At 40.6% G+C, this 19,527-nt stretch overlaps 1 protein-coding gene across 3 annotated transcripts in view; it reads left to right on the top strand.

Annotated features, from left to right (window-relative positions):
• srpk2 (SRSF protein kinase 2) overlaps positions 1-19,527 on the top strand; it is a 108,729-nt gene that overhangs the window by 52,984 nt on the left and 36,218 nt on the right. The gene's annotated exons all lie outside the window — the stretch shown is intronic.

The following is a 19,527-nucleotide window of genomic DNA, read 5'->3' as shown; positions in this document are numbered from 1 at the left end:
GGCCAGGGCTGTGGTGACGTTTTAGCTTTATCATTTTTAACTGGAAAGTCAAAAAATGCAAATGGATTTCACCTCTTAGGCTACATTTCCTTATTGGTGGAGGTTTTTAGGCCTGAAAGACTACACGCAAGACACTGCTCAGTGTTTTATAGCTGCAACAATCAGCTGATGAAGTGACTCGTCAGTTGAAAAAATGGAATTTTGATAATTGATAAAGTTTTTTGTGTGATTTATGAGAAGAATTGCTCTTTTTCTCTTTTTTATATCACAGTAAACTGAATATTATTCAGTTTTGGATGGTTGGTCGGCCAAAATAAGACATTTGAAGACATCATCAGGGATATTTTCACTGTTTTTTACAATTCAAAGAGGGAATGATTCATCAATTAATCATGAAAATGAAGGGCAGATTACTTAAAGGGCAGATTGCTGTTGAAAATAATCATTAGCTGCAGCCCTTAAGTATTTCAAGTGTTTGAAGAAAGTGAAACCTGAGTCAATATTTCAAGGGTGCAAGATGTGTCTTGGTCTTGATCTGTTCATTACTGAAAGATGAAGACAACAGTAAGAGACGACAGTAGGCCAGCTGTTTGTTGAGTGTTTTTCGAGGGTGGATTTGCCGAGCTAATTTAAACAATGAGATAAACTGTTTGAAAGAAAGGAGTGATAGCCAGCTCTACCGCCCTCCAAAACACGTTAATGTTTTTCAAGCATTAAAAGCTTTTCTGATTTTGCTTTTTTGTGTTGCTGTTGACACACTGAGTAGACCACACTCATCATAGCGTTGCGGTTTTAATCTAGTTAAATCATGTTTCTGTTGGCATTCCTGTGGCTGATGAAGCTGAAATAGACAAACATGCTCGGATATGTCACACCAGAGAAGGTGCTATGATTTCTGAGACATCATCCGGGGAACACCTCTATCTCAGGAACACATCAAACAATACACTTTAATTTGTGTCTGTCTGTGAGCATTTTGCAGGGGGGTAAGGGGTAAAAAATAAGAGGACTCCAAGCCAGTAGAGACACCTGCACTTCTGCTTTAATGTGGCTGTGGACATACACATTGAACAATGTCAATCCACATTAACGCATGAAAACAAGCTCTCTATTTTCGCTCCTCCTTGGATTGGCATGTCTATATTACATCGTATTGTGGTTTCCAAGACACAGTTGTATCTCATTAACAGTGACAATCTCTGTGATTGGCAGTGATTAATAGAAATGATTTCGAGCCTGCTTCATAAAACTAATAACGCCGTGTTACTTTTCAGGAGGATTATTGTTACCTAGCTCGCGAGGGGCCTTTGGTATCAGTGAAGCCCCTTGGGAGTGGTGAGCCGGCTGCAGCAGCAGTGCTAATAATTAACAGTCTCAGACCAGCAATTACATGATTCCTCTGTGCTGCTAGTCATGAATGTGGGTAGATTAAAATATATTTTCGGAAAAAACAAGTGAAAATTTGTCTTGTGAAATTTCCATCTCAGCAAGGTATTTACAGGGTTTTACTGCTGCTGTTTGAGGAGAGTAGTCAATATAAGATTACGTCTTTTATTAAGACACAGGACTTCATGTTGCTGTTGTTTTTAACCACAATCCAAGTAAAGCTGTCATATCGAAGCTTATAGAGTGATGCTTGATCATGATAATATCCTAAATTTGCAGGAAAAGGTCCATTTTATTATTAAGTCAATGATATTAGTCTGTATTTTTTCTTAATTTGGCATTGATTTTGAGTAAACAAACAAAAAACAAATAGGACAGCTGAGTCTAAACGGTCCAGTTCTTGTTTTGAGTCTATGTGTGTTTCCATCCTCCTTTTTAAGCCCATTTTCAATTTGTGCATAAATTAAAGGCCAAAAGATTGAAGAAATCTTAAAGAACTGCAAATAAATTATGACATATTCAAGTGATGGGAATCACCAGATGCCCGACAGTATTATTATGATACTTAAGTCATGATACAATATCATTGCGATTTTATATGTTTTGTGATATGCTGAGAATTGCGTTGATACATATATATATATATAACGATTTATTATCTTTTTCCCTCTGCAAATTATTTCCCCAAAGGAAAACTTTGTCAACATATATTTTTATCTAATAAGATAAAGTTTTCAGTCTGTTCATTGCACTTGAAACATATTTACTGCAGCAAAATGGATCTACACTAGTGGTCTGAAAAAGAAACTGATTATACTATTCTAGTGGGCTACCAAAAATGTAATTTGTATTTGCAATATTAAAAAAAAAGGTACCTGGCATCCACGAATTGATACAATACTGCCCCCAAAATGTTGCAGCACTATGCTGTATAATGTTTTTCCCCTGACCCTCGTACACTCATGATGTACCTTCATTTCATTGGCCACTGCAAGCTCTCTTTGTTGTCTCTGGATTGTTTTTAAAGAGCTTTCACACACAGGGCTGTTACCAGAAGAGCTGGAATGTTAGTTGTACAACTCTATTTCCACCGCTCAGTGTGCTGTCTGTTATTACAAATCCATAGTTTCCTTCGTTTGAGGTTTGACTAGCACTCTTTCAATTACGTCATCTTGTTGCACCCTCTTCTGTTGAGGCACCTGACTGGTAGATTGGCGACACCTGTTGCTTATCTAAATGAACCAACTCCCAATATTTGCTTAACAGCAGTGGGTGAAAAACCTCATAAATGTGACTTTGTCTTGCTGATTTTCTGAAAATTTCAGTTAAAATTTGTGCTGTATTTGGACAAATACTTAACAAGTCAAGGCACGAAACCAGGGTTGGAAATGAGCAGCAGCCACCTGCCAAATGCTCGTAAAATCTGCAAGTGGCTGCAAGATTTGCTTCATTCACCAGCCAAAAAAACAACCGCAATCTATTTATTGGCTGGTAGATTTTGGAATCCAGCAGCCATAGTGGCAGGTGGATAAAAGAGTTAATTTCCAACCCTGTACAAAACACACAGGTAATATCAGTGATGGCTCCACTCCATTTGAGTGGCCCAGTAAGCCGTGCCAGTACAGGTTCATTAGTGTTATTAATCACGCCTGTGCTTTTCTGCAAGGATGTCAAAATGTCAGCCGTCTGATTCAAACTTATGACATAAAATCTGTTTATCAACCTACTTTCAGAATTGTGGACTTGATTGGTTGAACTAACGGTTAAAAGTCACCAGTTGTTGTTGCTATTCTCAGTTTAATTATATAGGATTCACAAAAAGTCTTGCAGCATGAGTCAGTTTTGGTACATAATGCCAGTGATTCAGTACACTGGGTTTATTGCGCAGCCTAACAGAAGTATATGTAGACTTCTTGTACTGTGTCGTTGTTTCCTGTTGAGAAAATCCTTATCTGGTCCATGTAGAGCTCCACAGATGAACATACTTATATATGGCTGAATAAGAGCAGAAGGCTGATCGGCATATTTGTGTATCTACTGTATGTGTGCCTATTGTATGTTTGCATTTGCATTTCACATACATGGACATGGATTCTCGTGATGCTTGCTGAAACTGAGTGTGGGCGTATGTAACCTCCATAATGCCAGGCTTTGTGGCTGGCTGACGTCATTGGAATGTATAAATACAGAACGCACTGAATGAGTGCACTATATAGTGTAGAAAGGAGTGCAGAGGGTAAAATGCACCGCACAATGGAAGATACAGCAGATACCCGACGGCTGTGTGTGGAAGAAATGTTCGGTGTTTCTATACTGAGTAGAGGAAACTATGAACCCCAGCTAATGGCTTTTTGTACGACAGAAAACACACATGATGCACACAAAAGCACATGAATGTGATTTTCTTGGCGCGCATGTATGTTTTTGTGTGTGTGGGTATGTGGATGTTTGTGTTTGGGAGATAGAAATGTGCTTGTCCTAGTCAGTCTGCAGACATGTCACTTGACTTCCACTGCCTCAAGGCGTTTTGTGTGTGTGTGTATGTGTGTGTGTGTGTGTGTACACATGCGCACATACGCCACCCCACCAGCCATGTAGAGCAGTGCTCCTGCTTTCCAATGCAAATTTTATTCCAAGTCAACTGGTTTTATCACAAGGATTTGCCATGCAGTCACAGATGGGTGTCTAAATGCTGCAGGTTTATTTTAGTGCACCGACATCTCTTTATATTCGTGCGTGCTATAGGGGATTGCATAGATTTAGCTCATTGACCTTTGTTGCCTGTCATCTTTAGGTGTGTTTGTGTCCCTGTGCATACGTGTATGCTTTGCATTATATATCTACTGTGGAGCTCAGTCAATGCAGCGTAGCGTGTGGTCTTGTATCCATCGCCCGCCCATAGGGAATATCAACAGCAGTCGATCCGGCCTCTATAGATCGGTGTGGCCTGCACCCTGCGGCGCAAAGCACAGTATTTATGTTTTTCTGTGTCTCTTAATTAGACGCTACGCAGTATTTAGCTTAATCATGGAGAGCTGCACAAAACAACCCCCGTTATAATTGTTGCAACCAAATTATGGCTTACAGTTTAAATTTTAGCCATGCTTTTATCCAGAGCGACATATGGTAACAGTGGGGGGAAGCAGGTCATTGTCTTGTGTAACAACGTCTCTGCAGGATGCTGCTGATGAAACACATATTTATAGGTGTTAAATGCATAGATTCATTCACTTGCATTGTGTTTTGTGTTTTTGCCGGAGCTAGCTGGAGCGCCTTGGTTATGAAGCAACTTTATTGATCCCTGTGAAGGAAATTCAATTGTTACAGCAGCTCAGGGAACGAGAGATGGATGCACACAGGCAATCCAAATCTCAACATGAAGAATAACCAGAGAATAGAAATTAGGAGAATAACTGCATGAAAAATAAATCAAGTTTTGTGCAACTGCAGCTGCCAGAGTGGTTTATAATGAATGAGTAAGCTGTGATTTTAGCTCATCTAATGATGATAATACTTTTCTATTGATCTGTGCTCAGAGGAACCAGTTAGATTATAGCATCTGTGCTGCCGTCTCCTTCATGATAACACATAGAATCAGTGAGAAAATTGACCTCCAGCAAGTTAATCTTATTACACTGTTTAATTAATCTTTCTGTAAGACCTCTGTAGCCCTTTGCAGTATTCTCATTGGTGCATCTGGTGATAGAGGAGTCATCAGAGGACATTCAGAGGTCAGATCCACAACACATTCCAAACATACAGTACACAATATTCCAGTGCAACTCTGCTGCTTATTTTGTGGTGTACCTGCAAGCTTCTTGCCAAGCCTGATGAGCTGGATGGCTTTGGAAGCACTGGAGAGGTCAAACGGTCAGGAGGCCTCTGTAGGTGACAGTAAAACAGATGTTACTCACCAGAGACCAAAGAGGTTTCACAGAGTCAATCAGTATGTTTACATGCACAGCTGTAGCTCGACTAGGCCATTTGACTGGACTGCTGTTCCAGTTACAAGCACGGGAGGGGAATCAATTTATTGCCTGAGGTATGTCCGACTCTGCCATGATAGGTTGCAATATGCCCCCTCTCAGCTTGTTAGTATTGGACCTTTTTGCGATTCACCTTTTACGTCACAGACCAAACAATCGACAAAAAAGTTAGCCACAGTTAGCTTGTGGCAAACTGGTACCATGGTGGACAACTTTACAGCTCTGTACATTTGGTTCATTCAAAAATGCACAACTGTGGATGTAGAATTTTGCCACGTTGTTACCAGCTTCTTCTTCTGTTAAACATTTAATGCTTTCCACTTCCGGGTCAAAGCCCGGGGTGGACACTGTGGAGCGTGCACCAATAGGCAAAGCCAATTTGGGTCCAATTGACTGTATACATGCAGGACTAATTCCACTCCCAACCTCCCAAATTAGCTGGGTTTGAGTTCAACTTTGAGAAATTCAATTTAGTACGATTTAAGTCAGATAAACATGTTTACATGTACTTTAAAAGTCCAGTTTTAGTCGACTAACACAATAAATTGATTTTCTCTAATGTCATGTAAACGCACTGAGCACTGAGACCATGAATCAGTGTCAGGTATTAAGTTACAAAAATATTATTCAAAATGATGTAAAGGTTGTGATTTTGATTCAGGTTTTCACAGTGAAAACACTCCTGGCTGTCATAAGTGGCTTTAAGCTCTCATAACAGTCGTCGCTTTTACAAAAGTATTGAGCCTTTTCTCTTTTTTTTTTATATAATTGCATGAGTGACTGAAATGTTCAGGTTACCCCTTATGGCCATTTTGTACTATGATGTGCAGAGGTGTAGATTTCAGAGAGGATGCAGGAGACCCATCCCCCTCAATATTTAGAACATGTGCATTTGTCCCCTCCATAAAAACTTAAGCAGCAGATGACCTTTATTTTAACAAAACTTGCAGAAAATACTTAAACTGGTGCTTACAAAACAGCAGAACACAGATGTATGTACACCGACACTTTTGCTATCTGTAAGAAGTCTAATAAAACAGTAATGTCACCTGAATCGGCATTAGTTTGGGCAGAAGACTACAAGTTGGAAAATGAAGACGTTTTTTGGAGGTGTGGAGTTAGCAAGATGTGAGCTTACCAGACCTCTGTAGTGGATCGAGGCTACATTAGCCACTACTAGCATAACACACCTGGATCTCAGACTGAACTGTCGGTGGTCTGGTTGCATTGTGGGTAATGTGGGAACCAACTTTTGACAAGGAAGAATCATAATGTAGACTGGCATGTATGGGACACTTGGCATAGCATCCAGGCGGCACCCATTTTTATGGTATTAGATATCACTGCAAGTTGATGGGTGTTTGGATGACAATTTTGACAACTCTGCATTTATTTATTATTAAACAAACATTTGTTTCTAACAATTGTTTGGTGACCTTGCCTGAAGCTGAGCCTTCGCGATACCCTGATAAGTTAAGGTTCATTGCCGTTAGCCCCTTCAGCTTTACCCCGTCCCACTGAATGACCCAACACAGTGTTTGAATATTTCTTATCCGGACATCTATACATATTTAATTGAATCACCAGGTATTGTCAGGCCAAGTGTCGTAATTAACCTGTTAACATCCAACTGTTTGATCCAGGCTAAGATGTGGTTGGAGATAACATTTTGATGCTGCTATCCCGTATGACTGTACTGCAGCAGACTCCCACTTAAGCTAACTTTAGCCATCCAATAGTAGTAACTAGTGTCACCAGCATCATTTAACGCTTTCCCACACTGACAGTGAATATTCATGTGTCTTATGTGCCTTAAATCGCTGTGTAAAAGCTTTGGTTAACCTGCTACACAACAGCTTTCTGCCATTTTCTTTTCCACCAGAAGGGGGCGTGGTCTTGAGGATGACGCAATTGCGGTCTGGTCTACGCATAGAATAAAAAAAGATGATATTTCTGGTTCTGCTGCATGGATTTCTTTTTTTGAACTCCAGTGTTGTTATTAGAGTGCACTGCTAAATCAGTGGAGTGCTGTTTTACATGTCCTGGGGCTATATTGTTTGGGCTTTCCTTTCTCTGTTGATTCACTGCTAGCTGGTGAAAATCCCTCTGTAGCCAAAACAGAAGTTGAAAGATGATGGCAGCTGCCTTTTTTTCCACATTCATAGTGCATACTGTATGGGAATCTAGCAGCGCACCTTGCGATAATGTACCGAATTAATGGCCAGCGGTATGAAACAGCATCCTGCTGAGCCATAATGTGCAGCTAGAGGTTATGTGGGGGCAGTGCAGTCAGTGACGCCAGGCTGCGTCCTGAAAATAGCAGTGAGATCTCAGCTCTCCACACAGACACATACTCCGGAGGAGAGGAGAGAATGAGTCAGCTGTCCTGCCGACTCGGGCCAAGATGGAGAGACGAAGAGAATGAAAGATTAACGATGAATCAATCAGAGGTAGAGACTGTTGGAATGGTTAAGCAGAGCTGAAGGACACCCGCGGTCTGAAACCCACGCCTTAACATTGAGAGTGGAGGACGATGCTCTTGTTGCTAAGGAATACCTGTTACCTTGGTGATAACGAGACATGTTTAAGGATGAGTCATCAAGTTTGAACTCCGGAGCGGTCAACTGTTCTATACGGCTTTCTCGGTGGTCGGAGATGTGTTAGCAACGCTCTGTGGGTTTCTTTGTCATTAACAGCAGGGAACGTCACTGATGTCAGGTCTCATGGGTCGTGCAGAGAAAATTATAAGTTCCAAGTAATAAAAGGGCAGGAGGGAATACAGAAAACTGCAATTAATATTTTTCTTGCCATGTCTGTAAGATCCAGGGACCAGAAAAAAGAATATTGCAAAGAAGATATGCAATGAGACAGTGGGTTCAGGATGCATTTTAGTCACTGTTAAGAATATAATAATGGGAATAATTCCATAGCTGCATATATTTCAGCCCGGCTATAGCAGGAACAACACAGTGTTCAAAGCAGAGGTTCAAGAAAAGGCACCTCATTCTCATTTTCATGTCTTTTCACTGATGCTTTCCTCTTTTTTTCATGCTCCGTAGATATGTGTCATTAAATGGGGCAAACACAGTGGGACCCAGATTCCTCACAAGCGAACAGGAATAAACGAGCAATTGTGGAATTCTTTTAACTGGTTCAGTTACCGATTTGTCATGGATGGAGGAGTCGCCACACAAACGGCAAAAACAAGCCAAAACACGGCAATGAAAATATGTAGCACTCAAAGGAAACTCACAAGCTTCCTCTTAAAACAGAGACTGATTATATTCTGTCTTTAGCAGCGTCATCATTTTAAAATAATCATATTCAGTGGAACATTTTGACACAGATACAAAATCGTACTTTTAAAACAACACTGGGAGTTTTCTTCGTCTGCAGATCCCTGGACCTCAAACTTATTAATGCATTTAAAGACCCAGTTTCACAGTTATGGGATTTAACATGAGAATAGAATGAACTAGTTGTTTAACAAAAAAAATAAATATTAAAAGGCATCAGTGAGCCACATGATTGTACGTTTCTCCATTACAATGAACATGGGCACTGTGGTTTATTTTGAGTCCACCTACACCATCCTGTTCCTGTAAATACGCACCACAGAACCAAATGATCACTCAAAATAGTCCTCAACAAAAACACTATTTACTCCAGAGAGAGTAATGTTGATGACAAGAAATACAAGCAAGGCCCAGCAAATTATTTAAACTTTAAAGATGAAAACATACAGTATATTCATGATTAAGGTTTATGTGTTCAATAGGAACAAAATAGGTTTGGGGATGAGAGCCAGGGAAGCCAGGAAGTATTTAGAGGTGTACTCATTGTTGTTTTTGGTCCCTTTTTGGGATTTTTTGACAGTAACATGAACAGAAAAAACAATATTGCCATCTTTATCCTTTAAACCTGGAAATACAGTCAGATTTAGGGGAAAGTTGGGTTGATGCTTATTTGCTGTCAGGACATTGTGCCATTATGTTCCACTCTGGAGCGACCGCTGAGTCAAGCGTGTAAAGAGAATGTCTGAGTGTATGGGAATCGCTATACGCACTGTGTGTTTGAGGGCGGGACTCATAGGTCAATTTAGGCTACAGTGGTCAGGAATTGACGGATGATTATAGCCTGACCAACACTGGTCGGTTTTTAGGTTAATTAAGATATTGATAGTTGGGAGTTTAAAGAAAAACAACATTACCATTTGTCAGCCAAAAGTCATTTTTCATAAACACGTTGCATAAACCAACAATCTTGATACGGAGACTTTACATTTCCTTTTTTATGTGACCAGGATGTATGTAGATGTAAACAGAGAACTAAAAAACCCAACTTAAAAGGCCATAATTTAAAAAAGTGTTTTACGCTTGTAGGAGGTGGAAAGTTGGTGTATTAAAAAATTGGAAACTAAGTGCAATGGAAACTGATTCAGTGAATAAATGATGACGTACAGTCATTGAATAGGTCACTTCAAGCCATCTTTGTCTTCCCTGGATGGCTTTTAACGCGCTTATGTCTGCTCCCAGGGCTGTTACCTGAACTCTTTAAAGAGCACAGAGTGTAATATTAGTTGTTCGAAACACTATTTCCTTGTCAAGTGTGCTCTCCAATATTTTGCATCCATTGTTTTCTTTGTTTGAGATTTTACCGGCTCTTATTATTTCATCATGTCATTGTTATTTGCACATCCAGTTGTCTCAGATGCAGGTGCGTTGGAAAATATCACTTGAGTCTTTGAACAGAAAATCCAGCACACTGCTCTTGCTTAGCTTCACAATTTATTAGTAACGCTAACTTTTCTGTCCTCCTGAACACTCAGGTCAGACACTCTTGATAAAGGTCCACGAGGACTGAAACGTTCGCATCGTGTCATTGCTGCCTCTTATTCTGCAGTGGCATCTGGCAGGAGAATTAGCACTACCTGCTGTTTGTCTTGATGAACCAACTCCTAATATTACGGTGTATAACAGTAGTGGATGGAAAAGTGCTGTTGCCAGTTTTCTGAAAATTTGGCTAAAATTTGTGCTATATTTGGATGGAGACCTGACTGCTGTCATGATGACAGTGGATTCTTGTAATTGTGGACACAGAATCTATATTTATATCAAAATGAATGCTTGTTTTGAGGGTAAATCTAGTTGTTTTACCTCTACACTATTGGTATTTTCAGTGCTGCCCTGTCAAGTCAGCAATTTACAACGCTGTTGGGACACAGTGTGGTATGATAAGGGATTTACTAGTAGGAAAAATTGCTTAAGAGTCCAGTCTTCAGTGGTGTCTCAGTTCCCATCTCCTCTGTTTGTCAAATGAAAACATTTTTACATCTCTTCACTTTTTCAATATTCTCCACATCCCTCAGCACAACATAATATTTCCACTGCAGTCATGCTGACAGAACTGGTTTTCAGGTGTGAGTGATGGAGCTTGGACACGACCCTCCGCCGATTAGCAACAAGACAAACCTTTCAAGTGTGCTCAGTGCAACACAAAACTTAAACTAATCAGATCATACAATAGATAAGCTGTTCTACATTGAGTGCTCTTCTCTAGTGGTTCTTTTATGTGCTGATTTTCAGATAGAGCACAGTGGATCCAGAAAACGTGCCGGGCTGTTGAAAATGTAATGCAGGGGCTCCAGATGCCATTGTGGGGCGTGAGAGCGGAAAGAGTTACACTTAAATTGGGCAGTGTGTGCGTTCAGATCCGTCCAAGCACTCGCACTTGGGTTAGGGTGTAGGAAGCAGCCTGGGCATGTCCACACACATAACAAGATGTTGAAGGATGTACAACACATTCTGAAGTCCTTTACTTCAACACTACAACCTTATAGGCTGAGAGGCTCCTGTCTCAACCTGTGCTCTACACATGTACTGCAACAGCATGAACAGTTTTGAAATAGTGTCCCACCAATGTGGTTTGTGCATGAAAAAAAATAACTGAAATGTCCATTAAAATATGTTTTTAACGTCCCATTTTAAATGTGCATTACTGCAGGAGTGGACGATGACTTTATGAGCTCAGCAACACAAACACAAAGACTTTTATATGAACATAAAAATACTTATACTGTACACGCAGGACATTCCTGATGCTTCATATTTTCTTCTCCCACACTGCCCTGAGGCAAGGTGGTTACACACACACAGGCACAAACACACACTTGTCAAGCTGAACCACTACAGTGTTTATGCCACCCTGATTATCAGCTCAGCTCCTCCATTATACTGATGATTTGAAAGTTATTTAAAAACAGATAGATTGTAAAAAAGTGCTTACCTGATATCGGACAGGTTCGTCAGCTCATCACTCCCCCTTTCCATCTTCAGTCTGACATTGCGTCCACTCACAACGGCTCCACAAAGTATTACCTTGACTCTAACATCATTTTAAGTCCCTAATGATGCCTAACTGTGCCAACATACCTGTGTTGCCGGGCTTTTAAGAGTGGAGTGGAGCAAAGTAAAAACAAACTAGGTCATTCTTGTCGATAGTGCTCATCATTGTTGTTGTTAGTCCTGATTAGTTGTGGTGCGCCACCTTGACAACAGCGTTAGTCCTGCCCGTGATGCTGATTTGTATTTGGTTGTTGTTATTTACCTGAGAAACCGCTGTTTCACGTCAGACGAATCAGTCCACTCAAAGTCAGTGGTGTGGGTGGATCCAAAGGCCTGGACCTTAAACAGTGCAAACATGTCACGGTTTTACCATTAGCAAGATTAGCTTTCAGACGCTGTATGGGTCATGTTTTATCTTTTGTTCTGATTGACGCCACTCTGATCCACCTGTGCCTCAACACTATTAGTTGATTAGATTTTGTGTTCAAGCCAAATATTTGCCTTGTCCCACATGGGATTTCAAGACACCATTAAGCATTCATTCATTTTTCAGGGTGGCATGATGGTGTAGTGGCTAGCATTGGCGCCTCACAGCAAAGGGGGCCCTTCTGCGCAGAGTTTGCATGTTCTCCCGTGTCAGCATGGGTTTCCTCCAGGTACTCCAGCTTCCTCCCACAGTCCAAAGACATGCAGGTTAATTGGTGACTCTAAATTGTCCGTAGGTGTGAATGTGAGTGTGAATGGTTGTCTGTCTCTATGTGTCAGCCCTGTGATAGTCTGGTGACCTGTCCAGGGTGAACCCTGCCTCTTGCCCAGTGTCAGCTGAGATAGGCTCCAGCCCCCCATGACCCCCAACAGGATGAACGGTTATGGAAAATGAATGAATGAATGAATGAATGAATGGATGGATATCTACCAGCAACACATATCCAAAAGCAAAAATGCCTTCAACAACATAATAGCTACTTGTTTATACTTTAAAACACCATATTTATGTTGAAATAAATTGTTGTAAGCTTGAAGTTTATCTTGATGGAGGAATTTCTTCCTCATTGTTTTCTGTAAGTAATTGGCAAATTTCTATGTTTCACATGTGAACAACCAACTAAATTTTTGTGCATCATCCACATCTACAAAAATACATTTCAGTTATTTATCTTACTAACCAAAGTGTTGCTCTGCACCAAAATCAGTGTAGCCTAATAATAATAATAATGACTTTATTAAGGACACAGAGAAAGGTCCACAGCGTAGCACATAAAAACAGTCATCTATGTACAAAAATATGATATAATAAATTCAATATGTATGTACAAAAAAAACAAGCAATACCCAACACTACATTATGCAAGTTCATATAAAAAGATAAAATGCAATAAACTGTATCCACAAACACGCTTGAGAGCCAGTGGCCCGATTTCGAATTTGTATAAAAGTATTAATCTGTAAAAGAAAATAAAATGATGGGGGCTAAAAATACAGTAGCTGCTGTGCATAGTGAGGTAGAAGTACACCCTTTAGTTTAGGAGCAAATTGATGCTCCTAGTGTGCAAATTAGTGCAAGTAAGTGGATTAAATTGGTTATTACACCTTTAACCAGAGGAGGGAACACGGCTAGCATTAAGCCCTGCATACTGTTGAAGCTCAGTGGCACATTTTTGCAACACTAGTTTAAAATACAACAGCTGTACAGATTTTGTACCGAAAGAAATCTTCAGTATCGTTTGTTCTTGTAGAGAATATATTAACCAAGGACACAGTGTGACAGAAGCAGTCGTGAGGCTCCCTGTACAGTCCAGCTGTGCAGTTCTGTTCAAGCGAGATGTCTGTAGACTTTGGCAGCCATTAGCGGTCTCTGGAGGGGGGCAGATTGGCATGGCACAGCGCCTGAGTGAAAGAATGAATTAATACAGTATCAGGAATACAGTCTGTATCAGTGAGTTACTCTCTGGATCCCTGCGATGATTTGCATCTTTAACAAATGTATCATCTCACCTTTACACGAAGAATGCAATGCTGTGTGCTTGAAGTTAATGACCTGAGTTCACTGTTTTGTTTCGGTGTTCAAAGATAGCCTCCTGTTTGTTTTCCACTTGCTCAGCAGTAATGCTTTCTCCACCTCCACCTGTTTTTCAGTGTAATTTAAGGTGGCATGATGCACAGTATGTCTCAGGGTGGATCGATGATACAAAACATACACCCACATACGAGTCAAGTCTTGCTTTGTTTGGTATGTTTCCCTCCCTGATTGTGTCCAAGCTGTTATTTATTTTCTGCCCGTCTCTCTCTCCTCTTCTCTTTCTCTGAATTTCTCCGCGTGTGTCTCTGTTTTGATCCGACTGGTCTCTCTGCTCGTCCTCTTTCTGCCTTTCCGCCTCTCTATTTTTCTGTCTCTGCTTGTGTTTGTCTGCCTGTCTCTCTCTCTCCGTTACCTGTCTCTTTCTTTTTCTGCAAGTCTCTTACCTGTCTCTCTACATCATTCTGTCTCTGTTTCTGCATGCATATTCTTCTGTCTGCCTCTTTCTGTTTATGTCTCTTGGGTTTCTGGTTTCGTCTGATTATGCTTCTATATCTGACTTCCTATTTCTTTTTTTTCTGCCCACCTTTCTGACACGGTTTCCTGGTTTCCTCTTCATCTCTTTCGTTCTGTTTTCTGTCTCCTCACCCACTCGAGTCGTCTTTATTCTGCCACCGTCCTTCCTCTGCCTGTCTGTCTTTTAGGCTGTGGCGTCTTTGCTATCTTAATGTTTTTGCTGCTCGGCTTGGGTCCAGGAAGTTATGGGAGGCTAAGTGTTCGTACAGCCAATGGCAAGTGGAGCCTTATAAAAGCGCTGAGCTTATAGACGTGATGTATGACACCCTACGTGACTGCTTTAGTAAAGAAGCAGCAGCAACCCACTGCAAGGACACAGCGCTCTGCTGCATGTGTGTGTGTGTGTGTGTGTGTGAGTGTGTGTCAGTTGTAAAACAGCAATGAAATCTCAATGCCAAGTTATCTGCCGTCCTTCGCTGCTACATTGGAAGAACCATCGCCGTTGTGTGTATGTGTATTTGTGCGTATGTGTTTTGGCCTTGCCACCAACATTAACGCTTTGTGTCCTGGATTTCCCACCCCTCCTCCCCTCTTCCTCCTCCCTCTGCAGTTGCCATGGCAACGCACCAAGAGGCACCATCATGTGTCTGAGCCTGTGACCGCAATTTTATAACAGCTCACAAGCGCTGGCTTTGTGTGTTTATATTTTCTTCTCCGTCTTTATTTAGTGTTTGATCATGTTGTCTGCACTGTGAGGTGACGCTGAATAGGAAGTGTTTGTCGAGCTCTTTCAGGCTCACGTTGTCTAATTGAAGTCGTACAGAGGCGTCATTGAAAAGACCAGCTGTCTTAAGGTGAAGATTGAGTCATGATGATAAGGAAATGTCAGACTGATTAAAGATGTCAGCCTTTTTGCTAGCACTGTTTGATATGAGAGCTGCCGTGTATTCTCACCTCCATGTTGTTTTACAGTAGTTCATATATGACAGGATTGTTGACATAAAAAAAACAAAATGACGTGCACTGTACAATCACAGTTAATGTGAACACATGTGGAATTAGTACTGTACATGCACACTCTTGGTACTGCACGTGCAGTGTACAGTGGTAGAGTTTAGTGCTCAGTAATCCAAAGCAAGGGTTCCTGACTTATTTTGCCCACAATCCCTTGAAATAAGTGTCTTCAGCTTGCACGTGTCGAGGAGAAGGTCAAGCAAAGGGCGATTTTCCCTGCTTTATATGATTGATTTTCAGTGGCTGTAAGAGTTAAGCATATGCAGAAATTTGCAAGAACATAAGCAAAGGTTAGAAGAAGGTTTGAAAACTGATGTAATTTTGCATAAATGTTTTCACTGACCCCTCAGATGGAGCTTGCACAACCCAATCTCCAGATTGTGTTTCTGCAAACTAAGGATATGTTACAGTCATACATTATTTTAAGTCGTTAAAACTTAACATTTCTTAACAACACAGTGGTTAATGTGTGGTTATGTTTATACACAAAATTGACCTAGTTATGATTAAGAAAAGATCTTGTTTTGGCTTAAAACACCCACATTCGGTGGCTGAAACACTGCTGGGAAAGTGCGCAATGTGTCGGTGCAACACACCCACGTTTGGTGCCAAAAACGCTGCTTGGAATCGCCATGATGTGTCAGTGAAAAACACCCAGGTATGGGGTGTAAAGCAGCACTGGGAAATGCCAGGAATTTTCCCCAAAAAAATAATCAACAACACTGTGGTTAATGTGTGGTTATGTTTAGGCACAAAAACGACTTGGATATGGTTTGGAAAATACCATGTTTTGGTTTAAAACACCCACATTTGGTGGTTCAAAGGCCACTGGGAAACTTCCCAATGGGTTGGTGTAACACACCCACGTTTGGTGCCAAAATTGCCACATGGAAACATTGATAAGTGTCAGTGTATGGGGGCACTGGGAAACACCACAAAGTGTCCCCAAAAAACATAAATGGTATTGTTTGTTGGTCTCAGGCAGTGCTTTGCAGCTTCACAACCATCTTGTCCAGGTGTCACACCATCCACCATCCCCTCCTCCTCATCCCGATGACAAAATCAGCTCATGTACTACATCACTTCAGAAACATTGACACGAGTCAGTGGTTTGCAGAAACATAATGCAGATATTTTCTTCTGGCAAATGGACTGGCTTGCGACCTCCTGGAGAGTTCTGACCCTCATATTGGGAGCCATTGCACTAAAGGACCAGAAATAGTAATTAACAGTGGACTGATTAGACCATAATAGATTACATGCATGAAATCTGACTATCAGGTAGTCTTAGCAGAACAAATCTGAAAAGCACCATTCTTCACAGTGTCCCGACAGCACAGAGACAGGTTGGTGTAGAGGTTTGCTCGGAACGGCCCAAAACGAAAACGTTACAGGCACGTTCCCAAACCCTCCACAAATAGCCATGTGTGCCGTGGCAGCGTCCTAAAGCAAAACGCTGCACCCCCTGCCTGATCAATCATTGTACGTCGCCCTGGATAAACGCTCAGAAAGTAGCCAGGCCTGGAGAACAAGACAGCCTGTGCTCTGCAGCCTATTTTATGTTTTCTCTCTCTTGGGCTCAGTTCCATTTTAGACGAGCAAAAGGAAGTGGAACAAGGCTGTTAACTGAGAGGACTGACCATGGAGATGAACCCTGAAAGGCAAACTTTGTCTTATCAAGTCTCATCTATCTGATATTTTACTCTATTATCATTACATAAATGTAGTATAATGTACCTGATAGTTTTTTTAGGATTGAAAAGAAGTTTTTTTGCTGTTTGATTTTGGATTGTATCCATTTTTTCCGGTGATTCATGTCTGAGGTGTTGGGTGGGTGTTGATCAGCTCGACCTGACTGTCTGTGAGCTACAAACAAATCAGTTATATTTTGGACTGGGCGCTAATTCAGTATTATGGTCAGTCCAGTTAATTGTGTTATAATAAATATATCTCATATGAAGATGTCTTCATTTATAATCCTCATCCCTCATCAAAACAAGTTGAATCTTAAGGGAGATGTTTTTTTATCACATGATTTTGATGAATGATCCTTTGGTTATTGTTTTACCACAGTATTATTGTTGTCTGCCTCAACTATGCCCAGTCATGATCATGGAGATATCCCTTGTGTTTTGCTCTGTTGTCAATTTGATTTAGCTTTTGATTTAGTTTAACAACAACCTTAGGAAATGCAGGAATAACATCCACTGTGTTTTGGCTTGGCTCTACAGACGTAGTTGTAGTTGTAACAAGTTACTCAAAGATGTATTATACTTGACCGGCGCTATGGCAGGTGTCACAGTACACGGCATTTCACAGGAGGGAATTGATGATTTTTGGGGACATAACGATCAGATGTCATTGAGAAGTAACCAAAAGGGCCTAAACTACGCATTGGAGGGATATATTCATCATTTTATTGTTGAGAAGGTCGATGAAAAGCTTAAATTACAAACCAAAATTTACAGGTCACAGTGTACGCTTGTGAACCGCATCTGGTTGCCGTCACCATCAAAGACAACAAGTTAAAGTGCCACTGAAGTTAAGGTTTTTGGCTCAGAATATGAGAAAAGGATAACGGCCTTTTTACCATCTTTACCAAGAGTGTCTCTCCGTTAGTTTGGTGCTACAGTATTTACACTGAATCATTCAGCATAACGTTTGCCAACCTTTGTTATCTCTGCCATTACAGATAAGTTAATGAAGCTAAGCTCCAGAAGTTAACGTTAGCTTAACTAGAGCCCTTTGGACAACAGCTAACAATGATGTACGATCACCAAAGTACAAAACTAGAACAAAATAGGCTAATGAACTCCCAGCAAACAAGGTGACATGATGAACAACGCAGCTAGGAGCTAACGTTAGGCTAACTTTAGCTAACGTTAGCTAGAGATGTTAAAGATAACTTTATATTTCTTTCCAGCAAAGTGACAATATGTTGCCTCAAACACAATGTTGACTTACCTTAGAACAGATGTAGACATCATTGTTAATCTTATTCACGTTGAGTTGATGTTGTGGTCTAACGTTACCACACAACTTTATCCAAAGGAGACACTTTTCTCGGTTGAGATGTGGTTTAAAGTGTAAAAAATACACCTGGTCGCCCAGCCTCTCAGGATACCTTGTGTCAGAGTTGCATGTACCCCATGCACACCGTTTGACCATTTTTAAACTTCAAATCTCCGAAAAAGCTCATAAAACCGAACAAAACTGACTTTCTGTAATGCATTTCAATGGACGTCCAGGCAGAGAATGTCCGAGTGTATGGGAATGGCTATACGCACTGTGATTGGCTCATTGCGTTTGAGGGCGGGACTTAACTATAGGTCATTTATTTTGACTGGTTAAAGGATTTTAGTTACCAGAGAAATAAGCTGAGCAAATGTTAGCAGCAGCTTTCCTTCAGCCCCTGCCAGGTAGAGCGGCATTGGAGAAATGCTGATTTTTATCGTGAAACTGTTTTATTCAGTGTTTTCATTGACTAAATCACTGGGCCTGTTTGTTGGAGAGGAGGAGACCTCTTTGTAAAATTTGGCTCCAAGTAAAAACCTACTGATGGCGTATACTGATTTTGTTTTTTAAATAATATATTTATTTTTATGACAGCACAGAACAAAGCAGCTCGGACATGACACGACAAATAAAATGAGTAGTATAAAAAAACAAGAAAATAAGAGAAGAAAAAATAAATAAGTAAGAAATAGTGGGCGTTACATCCATCTCCAACCTTAATTACCTTCTACAACCACACAAAGGCAGCAACAAACAAACAAACAAATTTTATAATTTTACATTACTTTATTTATAAAAGGCCTCTGCTGAGGAGTGAAGCATACATGAGATATAGCCATTGGGAGCACACTGCATTATCAGATTGTGCCATGACTTTTTTGTTGGAGCAGCATCCTTGGTCCAAAAGAGCAGAATATTTTCGTTGGCGCACATACTGATTTGTAAGGTGCAACTGCTTTATTAAGTGTTTTTACTGGCTTCTAATCACCTGGTTCGTTTGTTTTGGAGATGAAGAGACATCTGTGAATACCTCATCTCCCAGTAAAACCCTCCTGAATGATGAACACTGAAAGAATTCTAGCCAGTAGAAACTGCTGTGGTAACGGCATAGCTCCAGAGACTCCTAATGGCATAACATTACACATTATACGTATATGCATTGCATTATTTAGACGTGAATCATTGATTTAATTGTGCCAAAAACAACTCTGCACCAACTTAAAACTAATGCATATTTATCTGAGAATGT

This window comes from Epinephelus moara, chromosome 20, assembly GCF_006386435.1.
Source record: "Epinephelus moara isolate mb chromosome 20, YSFRI_EMoa_1.0, whole genome shotgun sequence".
NCBI classification, from domain to species: Eukaryota; Metazoa; Chordata; class Actinopteri; order Perciformes; family Serranidae; genus Epinephelus; species Epinephelus moara.
This window is presented reverse-complemented; position numbering and strand designations above follow the sequence as displayed.